Source organism: Furipterus horrens, unplaced genomic scaffold (assembly GCF_987537825.1).
Source record: "Furipterus horrens unplaced genomic scaffold, mFurHor1.1.pri manual_scaffold_4, whole genome shotgun sequence".
Taxonomy (NCBI): domain Eukaryota; kingdom Metazoa; phylum Chordata; class Mammalia; order Chiroptera; family Furipteridae; genus Furipterus; species Furipterus horrens.
This window is the reverse complement of record NW_028327174.1, coordinates 150194823-150204392: the sequence shown is the minus strand read 5'-3', so window position 1 is coordinate 150204392 and position 9570 is coordinate 150194823. Positions and strand designations below refer to the sequence as shown.

General features: G+C 41.4%; 1 long non-coding RNA gene across 1 annotated transcript; it reads left to right on the top strand.

The window, feature by feature from the left end:
- The first annotated feature begins 13 nt into the window (after nt 1-13).
- On the top strand, nt 14-2768 carry LOC150013060 (uncharacterized). The gene is made up of 2 exons (XR_016510795.1): nt 14-620; nt 2581-2768. It is a non-coding gene; the product is annotated as an uncharacterized LOC150013060 (long non-coding RNA).
- Nucleotides 2769-9570: the final 6802 nt, after the last annotated feature.

Here is a 9570-nt window from a genome sequence, read left to right as displayed (position 1 = left end):
CCTCTTCCCCATTGCCACAAAGGGTCGGCCAGTCCAGCCGCGCCCTCGGCCACTCCTGCGGGTTCCACGGCCGCCGGGCGCCCACCTGCGCCCCTACGCGCCTCCTCCCTACCCACCTGCTTCCGTCTGCTCCCTCCAGCCGCCCTTCCACACCCTCTTTGCTCTCCGGGGCCTCTTTGGCGACCCCTGGTTGCCCCCCATCTTCCTCAGCTCCACCCCTGTCCTGTCAGTGCCCGACCCTGTCCTGCGGGATAGATCGCGCCCTTGGCAACCCCTGCGCTCCCCTACCCTATCCCTAGCCGCCCCTCCGCGCTGGGCGGTTACCTGATGCCACCCTTCCCCACCACACCCCCAACATCTTCTATGCACCCCTCGCCTCTCGTCCAGACTGGGTGCTGTCCTGCCCAGTCCCAGTTGGATATACCTCGCCCCCTCTGTGCCTCCCCTGCCTCTGTGCACCCCTCACCACCACCAGTGCCCCTCCGCTCTCCAGAGTCACCAGACTGTCCCCTGCTCCTTAACCTACACTCCTCGCTCCGCTCCCCTTTCCTCCTCCTCTGCCGCTGACTGACCTTAAACGGACCTGCTACTTCTCTCCTGCTTTCGAGCTGGTCTGTAAGGTAGGTTTTTTCCGTGTAGTATCCCAGTAGGTGAAAATGAGCTGAAAGGGCCTTCCTTCTCATTTCACAGGAAGGAAACCCTGTTGAAATGCAGTTATGCGCCTTAAGTCACACATCTATTGAATGTGGCTTCTATGTCACACTTTCACACCTTCAGACTCAAAAGTAGATGTTCCGTTAACTCAGCGCAGCCTGAAAGTACTGGCTGCTACTCAGGGTCCATTATTTGCCTTCTGCAATGCATTGATTGATTCCATAAATATTTACTCAGTGTTTATTATGTGCTAGATACTGTTCTAAGGGGACTCGGAAATGCTATGGTGAACAAGACATAATTTCTACTCCTTGGAGTGTAAAGTGTAGTAGTGGAGGCAGATCATAAGGAAAAGAATAAATGAGCAAGATAATGAGTTAGTGTGATGAATAAAATTGAAAAGAATGTGTAAAAGTGTGGAGAGAGGCTGTTTTAGATCCATCCCATGATCAGAAAGGCTTTGAAGAAATGGCATTTGCTCTGAATTAGAAGATGGAAGGACAGCAACACAGGTAAGGGGAACGGCCCTAAAACTGAAGGTTTGGCATGCTTCAGAAACAGAAATACAAGAAAAACTTCTCGTACCTACTTCCTTTGTAAAGAGGCCGTGGAAGATTACTATGGAGTTGTTAAAAAATAACGCCAGCTATAAGGTTCGTGCTCAATAATGGTTATTCATTGTTATCATTTATTTGTTGTAGGACACTATGCTAAGGCAGAACACAGTGTCATCCTCCTTCAAAGTTTCCAAATGAGTACATCAAAACTGCTTTTGATTTCAAAGACAGAAATTATTTCAGAGAGGAATGGTAAAGGAAAGATTGGTCCCTGGTGAATCTGAGCTGAGTGAATGGATAGATAGATAGTTCAGTACTTAAATTTAAAACAAAAGCCCTGGTGGGGTAGCTCAGTTGGCTAAAAAGTTGCAGTCAGCACACATACAAAAATCAACCAATGGATGCATAAGTGGGTGGAATTACAAATCAATGTTTTTTTTCTCTGTCTCAAAATCAATCAATAATTTTTTTTTTTTTTAATTAATAGCTCAGCCCTCGCCAGGTGGCTCACTTTGCTGAAGCATCACCCTATACACCCAAAGGTTGTGGGTTTGATTCCCAGTCAGGGCACATATCTAGGTTGCAGGTTCAATCCCTGTTGTGGGTGTGTATGGGAGGTATGTTTCTCTCTCACATCAATGTTTTTTCTCTTTCCTTTCCTCCCTCTCTAAAATCAATAAACATGTCTTTGTGTGAGGATTTAAAAAAATTAATAGCTCATACATATTCATTACTAAAAATGAAAGTAAATGAATTAAACATTCACTTCACGTAGTTAGAAAAATAACATCAAAATAATCCAATGAAAGCAAAGAAAAGGATTAAGTAAAGAGAAAGAACATAAGTGAGAGGATTAAAAAATTTAAGAAACAGAACTAACAAAGGAATGAAAAGGTCTGGACAAGTACAAGTTGCAAAATGCTGGAAAACCTAAAGGTATAAGGAAACTACTTCTAATCTCCAAAGCTGGAAACATTTGTGGCTTTAGCTACAAGAGACCTGAAAAGAAAATCCTGAGGAAATTTGGCTTAGAAAAGAATGTTGAAACAAACAAAAATAGCTAAGGAATCATTCTGTCATTTGGAGGAAAAACTGAGTGTTGTGGTCACATCAACAGGCCCCACAAAATGCCAACTAATTGCAGCTTTGCTAAAGTTTGTTGATTACGAATGAGTAAGTAACTGTCAAACTGGGAAAACTGGCAACTCTGCTTCGCACAGTCATTTCACCACACATAGGTATTTGTATGGGTGGGTTCTTCACTATTTTACTTGTTCCAATGGTAGACACTGAATTCAAATGAATACATTAGAAAGTGTGAGTCAGGAAGAGATTTTAGAGTGCTTATATGTTGGGACTTGCCCTCTAGGAATTATGAATAAGCCAGGATCTGAAGAAGCCTGAGATAGAAGACCATGTGAAGAGAGGCCCAGCTGTCCAAGTTATTCCTGTCATCCAGCTGAGCAGCCAGTTATGGCCACATGAGTCAACCGGAAACTGGAAAAGTTGGTGTTTGTGCTGCCAGTCACTACCAGAACCAATAAATAGAGACAAGGATTGAATCTTTATGGGTGTTTTATTCAGATGCCAGTGATGTGAGAAGAGTGGCAGTTTATGTACCCTCAAAAACCTTCTTGACATCTCAGATCAAACCGACCTTTTTATAAGAAGAAAGGGTAGAAGGGGTTTTGAAGAAAGGTCAATTGGGTAAGAGTTGCAGTCTGGAAGTGATTTTCCTAGTACTTCTTTATATGCTGATCAACAATTCTTTATCTGCAACATGGACCAGACTTTCCCTCCCTGTAACACAATGGCTCAGATACTAACTTCATCCTTGCAGACCCCCAGGGCACAAAGGTTGAATTGCTTGTGGACCTCCTGACCTCTTGGAGTCAGAGAGGTTATGCATTCCAGTTCCTGAAATAACAGCTTTCCACCCATGCATTAATCACTGAAGGCTATCAACTACGACTGAAGCTAAAATCGTTTAACTCTTGAGTTCCCCAATCAAATCCATGGATGGTGGATTAGCAAGTAGAGAAATAATTTTTCCCTGAGCCACTAGAAGAGAATTGTTATTAACTGAGATTGGGAAGAGTATAGGAGAAACAGGTTTGGGGAAGAATATATTAGAGTTCTTTTGGAGTAAGTTAAGTTGGAGACACCCTTGGGGCATCCAGAGAAAATTGAAAAGGAAGCAGTTAGATGTACAAATGTAACAGAGCAGGAGGGGTCTCCAAAAATCCCCACAGATCATGATTTGGGGGATGGGAAAAGGAGGTAATACAGCTTTTAAGGTATTTTGCGTATCTATGGCAAGCTGGTAGCTAGGTAATAGCTGTGCTGCAGCCCAGGGCAAAAGGGCAGATAATAGGTTTAAGATACTTTTCATAACAATGACGTATAGTGTATAGTGCCCTGCGTCAGCATTTTAAATTGGGGAGAGCCATGAGGATAAAAGGAGAGAAGCCACTCAATCTGAAAGGGGTGCAGATGGGAGCCAGTTAGGAGATCTGGTGTGTGCGAGAGAGAGCCATGATGTAGCAGGTGGGCAGCTTTGAAGGAGAGCTGGTCCACCATGGGAGAGGGCCATGAGGGCAAAGTAAGTGTAGAAGAGAAGAGAGGGAGTAGCTAGGAGGAAGGAGCTGTGAGACAAAAGGGACTCAGCCATGCTGCCTGTAGAGAAGAAGCAGCTTTGCAGTTTGTAGTGAAGCTGGCCTGCAGTGAGAAGGAAGAAGCAGCTATACAGTTTGTAGTCAGGAATTGGCCATGCAGCCTGGTCTGGTAGGAGAGCAGGCATACTGCTGCTTCGATCGTGCCTGCTCCACCTGACTCCAAGGCCACCAAGGCCTCTGCCTTGCAACCTGGATTCTATCTGGACTCTTGGAACTCAGGACATATGGAAAGGACACTCTCTTAGGTCTTGTGCCTTTCCTGGACTTAACTATGATCCAGTGTGACATGGCACATGCTTTCCTAGTCTATTATATGGAGGCTGATGACAACGTGCCCCAACTCCTGAAAGAGACAGCTGACAGATAAGGAGTGGAGAACTATTGGGCTTGGTTTTGGCTTATTGCCTTTTGGGGAGCAAGGGAAGTGCTGGGTGTCAGGGCTCCAAGCAGAGGTGCTCCCAGCTCACCCAAGGTTGGAATATTATAAATAAAGACCTGTTTTTCTGAACACTAATTGTTGGGTCATACACAAAGGCACTTTGTGAACGAGCCCTGCTTTGCTTGGTAACACAAATTTTGAGGACAGAATATGGAGTCCAGGCTGGAGATATAAAATTTGGGATTGTTGGTATATTTAAATTTATGAGATTATATAAACTCACTTAAGGAGTAAGTTTAGATGGTAGGAGAAGAGTTCTGAAATCTGACTTTGGGAGTTCTCCAACATTTAGAGCCTAAGGAGCAAACACTGAAGGAGGCTGATAGGAGAGGCAAGCTATTTAGGAAGAAAAATGGGTGAATGTTATCAATGTAAGAAACATCCAAACCTATAAGAAGTTCTGAGATTTCTGCTCAAGGTGGAGGTCTAACAGATACGCTGAGTCTCTTTTCACAACTAAGAAGGAATATAACTACCTCAAAACTAGAGATAACCAGAAGTTCCAGAAAATCAAACTGCATGTAAGTCCAGAAAACAAAGATATAAAGAAGAAATACTCATCCAGACAGGTAGGTAGGAGGGGCGGAGCTGGGGCGGAGAGGATGCGGTGTGGTGGCAGCAGCAGCAACAGCAGGGGCAGTGGCAGCTGCAGCAGCAGGAGCATCATCCCTATATGCCAAGGTTAGGGGTTCAATCCCGGTCAGGGCACATGCAAGAAGCAGCCAGTGAATGCAAAAGTAAGTGAAACAACAAATCGATGTTTATCTCTCTCTCTCTCTCTCTCTCTCTCTCTCTCTCTCTCTCTCTCTCTCTCTCTCTCTCTCCCCCCCCCTCTAAATCAATAAAATAAATATTTTTTTAGTTAAAAAAACCCAGCAGCAACAACTAAATGTTTTCATAGCAAAACACATTATAAGCAAAATAAAAAGACAAATTAAAAACTGGGAAAAATATTTCCAGCTTATATTATGGACAAAGGATTAATGTCCAGTGGTGTATTCTGGTAGGAAGAGTGAGGAGAAGCTCTGATTTATAACATTTGCCAACTACCATGGCATAAATATTCTCACCATAGCAAGTTTAAAAAGAAACTTTTAATTTTTAATTGCAGTTGATGTACAATATTATATTAGTTTCACACATACAAGCCAGTGATTAGACATTATATAATGACCCTGGCAAGTTTTAAGTTGCCAAGATGACATCAACTGTATCGGTATGACATCCACTAGCTCACAAAATTCCTGAAAATTTAACAGTCAGCACTTACAAGATGGCACTAGCAAGCTTTAGCACACCACTGTAAGTATCCCTCATATATATATGTATATATAAAGGGCTTCAAAAGATGGAGAAGAAAAGGAAAACTGCTCTGTGGAAAATAAGCAAGAATTATAAACACAGTTCACCAAAAAAGAAATGAAAATAAAGAACCCTTAAATACATGAAAAGATGTTCAACCATACTTACAATAAAACAAATGCAAATTTAGACTACAGTGAGTTGATTTTTCAACTACCATATAACCCAATTCCACTCCTAAGAATATACCCAAAGGAACTGAAAACATGTCTACACAAAAACTTGTACATGATTGTTTAATTGTTTGAGAAATTGTCAGACTATTTTCCAAAATGACCACAGCACATTACATTTCCACTAACAGTGCATGGGAATTTTCATACCTCTAAAAGAAACTCTGTACACTTTAGCTGTGACCAGTCTATTCCCCTTCACCCCACATATTCCCAAGCCCTAAGCATCCACTAATCTACTTTCTGTCTCTATAAATTTCCCTATTCTGGTTTACATGTGAATTGGATTGTGTAATATGTGGTCCCTGGCTTCTTTTTCTTAGTATAGTGTTGTCACTGTTCACCCATTTTTATAGCGTATAATCAGTGGTTCATTCCTTTTTATGGCCAAATAAACTTCCATTGTATGGAAATACAATATTTCGTTTATCCTTTCATCTGTTGAAGTACATTTGAGTTGTACCTACCTTTTGGCTGTTATGAACAATGTTGCTATAAACATTTTACTTTTCATGCACTTGCAGAATATTTACAATGACCATGTTCTAAGGCACAGCATTCAACAAGATACCAAAGAACAGTTAGTATGCAAGGAAGAAACAAACAAACAAAACCTAAAAGTAACATCATCATTAATGGTGAATGTACTCTCCCAAATATGGGTACAAAATAAAGATATTTGCTCTCATGATGTCTATTTAATATTCTTCTGGATGTCCTAGTCAGTGCAGTAAGGCAAGAAAAATTGGGAAGGAAGAAACAAAACTCTTATTCACAAATGAGCTTTTAAGTAGGAAACCTAAGGAGTCTACAAAAGATACCAGAACTAATGAGTTCCGATTGCAGAAATCAAGATCAAATACAAATGACAGTATTTCTATACACCAGCAACAGGTAATTGCAAATAAAAAGCTCTTTAAAATGCCTTTTATAATAGCATCAAAGTAAAAAATACTTATGGGTAAATTGAACATATTGGAATGCAAGAACTGAATACTGGAAACTATAGAACATTCCTGGGGAAAATTTTAGGAGACCTAAATAAATAGAGAGACATTTACCATATTTATGTGTCAAAACAGTCAATATTGTTACAATGTCAAAATCATCTATAGATTTAAATAGTCTCAATCACATCTCAGCATCTTTTTTTTTTTTTAATTAACTGATTTTAGAGACAGAGAGGCAGGGAGGGAAAGAAAAAAACAACACATCAATATGTTGTTCCACTCATTCATGCATTCATTGGTTGATTCTTGTATATGTTCTGACTGGGGATCAAACTCTCCACCTTGGCATATCAAGATGATGCTCTAAACAACTGAGCTACCTGGCCAGGGCCAACCTCAAGATTTTAAAGATTGCTATTAAAACAGATGTAGTTGCACATTATGATACTATCATTGAGCAGATAACTTATTTTAAAAAGTAATTACTCAAACTAGTCCTAGCAGATAGCAGAACTAGATGCCTTGGGCACAGAGAGGATTTGAATGTAATGGGAGGGGCTTCGAGGACAACCTGGTTTCAGGCTACTGGTGCTTTTAAAGAAAACCGGGTGTATAGAAAGGTGGGTGGAAGGACCCTCAAGACTAACCCTGCTGTCCTTACAGTTTTGCCTTGGGTTTATAGTTCACAGATCCGGAGAACAACACAGAATATGTGGATAAACATGAAAAATTTTTTCAATGAGCACTAATTGACAAGCAAAAAGGAAAAAGATTAATTCTTCTAGAATCCAGTCTGTTCTAAAACTCCAACAAGTTTTCTCCAGGAAAGGCCCACAGTGATGAACAGCCCTGCTTTTGGGTAAGAATTTACGACTGGTCTGGAGGAGAATTCTAAGCTGCTGTAAAGATTCCGTGCCCAGACAGGTATCAAACTGAGGGAAGTGAAAGTGGTGCAAATGCAACCAGGAGGAGAGTGAATCATTAAGCAATTGATAGAGGGGACTTGAAATAGGACAACACCCGGTGGTACTCCAACTCCCTATTCTGGATTAAGGCTGCTCCTCAGTGGTGTGTTGCCGTTCTTGAAGCAAACAGAAGGAGGAGCCATTCCCAAATTCTCCCTGCTCAGTAATGATGTGTTTAGTGACAGGACTTATCACTTCTATTTCATTTCACAGTTGTGAGAGTGTTTCTTATTTGATCCTTAAAATAACTAGGTAATGATTGGGGGCAGGTCCTATTCTCTCCATTTTACAGACAGAAAACTGAGAGGCAGCCAGTTTAATCAGACAAGCAGCAGAGCTAGTCCTTCCCACTGTGCTGTCAAGAATGAAGAGGTTGATCAGGTACAACTGAGAAATGCACAGAGATCCAAGACCTCTGTGACAAAGGGAGTGAAGACCCACCCTAGGAGCCATTCCACCCAGAAAATGGCCTTGGGAACATTGCTGCTCTCAGGATGGTTGGAGGTCAAGATGAACCTGCTCCTAGGCTTCAAACATATCATTAAAGTTAGTTTTATGGGTCATTCCGTGGTCAGAGCCATGAGTTGAGTTTGGTCAATGGGAAGGAAGAGTATAAGCAGAAGTGGGTTGGGCACCTGCCACTTTTCTAGCTCATGCCTCTCTTCTCGGGGATATGAAGACACCCAAAGTAACCCCTCAGTGGCTACAAGTTAGGAATCCTCTAAAATGATTGCTCTGGACAAAGGCTAGATGGAATGGATACTGTCAGAGATCTAGGGTGCCTAGGCAGCCTCTGCTTGCAAGAAGCCTAATATAGAAACACAAGAGCTCTGAATCAATGTAAAAATTTGGCCTTATCAGTGTATTAGTTGGCAATTGTTGCAATAATGCTCTGAAATGAAAGCACTCATATCTCAGTGACACACAACCAAAAACATTTACTTTCTTGCTCACAAGTCTATGGGTTGGCTCGGCCCCCTCTGCATTGAGGCTGGTCTTCCACATTCTGGTCTTGGTCATGGTTGGTGAATGGCCTAAGCACAAAAGAGCAAGCCAGCCCTCACACGCACATTAAAGCCTGCTTGTGTCTTAGTGACACTAACACTGCATTGACCAGAGCAAGTCATGGATGCCAATCAGAGGAATTTGCTCTGTACTAGTGGGAGGTACTGCAAAGTCACTTAGTAAAGAACATGGATGTAAAATGCTAAACCATGGAGAGAGTAAAGCATTGGAAACAATGGTCTGAAGTACCACAATCAGTTAGTAATATGACAAAAAATATTATTATGGGTAATATTTAAAAATAATGAAACAACAGCTAACCTTTATTGTCTTATCGTGTGTTAGGTACTTTTGTTAAGTACCTTGTATGTATTTATTCATTTAATCCTCACAACAATCCTATAAGATAGATACTATTGTGATTCATATTTTACAGATGGAACAACTGAGGCCCAGCTGGGTAAAGGAAGAATTAATATCACACTACTAATGGCAGAAGAGGACAGTGACAATTACATTAGAAAGGATCACTATCCATTTCCTCTTTCCCTTTTCTGTCTTCCCTGCCTTTCCCCAACCTTGTCCCTCCCTCTATGTGCCTTGTCTTGTAGTAGGTTCTCCTGTCTGTACCTCCTTAACTCCTTCCATATCTGCTCCCTCCTCTTAATTCTCTGCCATTGCCCTGCCACTTCTTTTTAAAAAATTATTTTTGAATTTATTGGGGTGACATTAGTTAACAAAATTATACATGTTTCAGGTGTACAATTCTATGATACATCATCTGTGTATT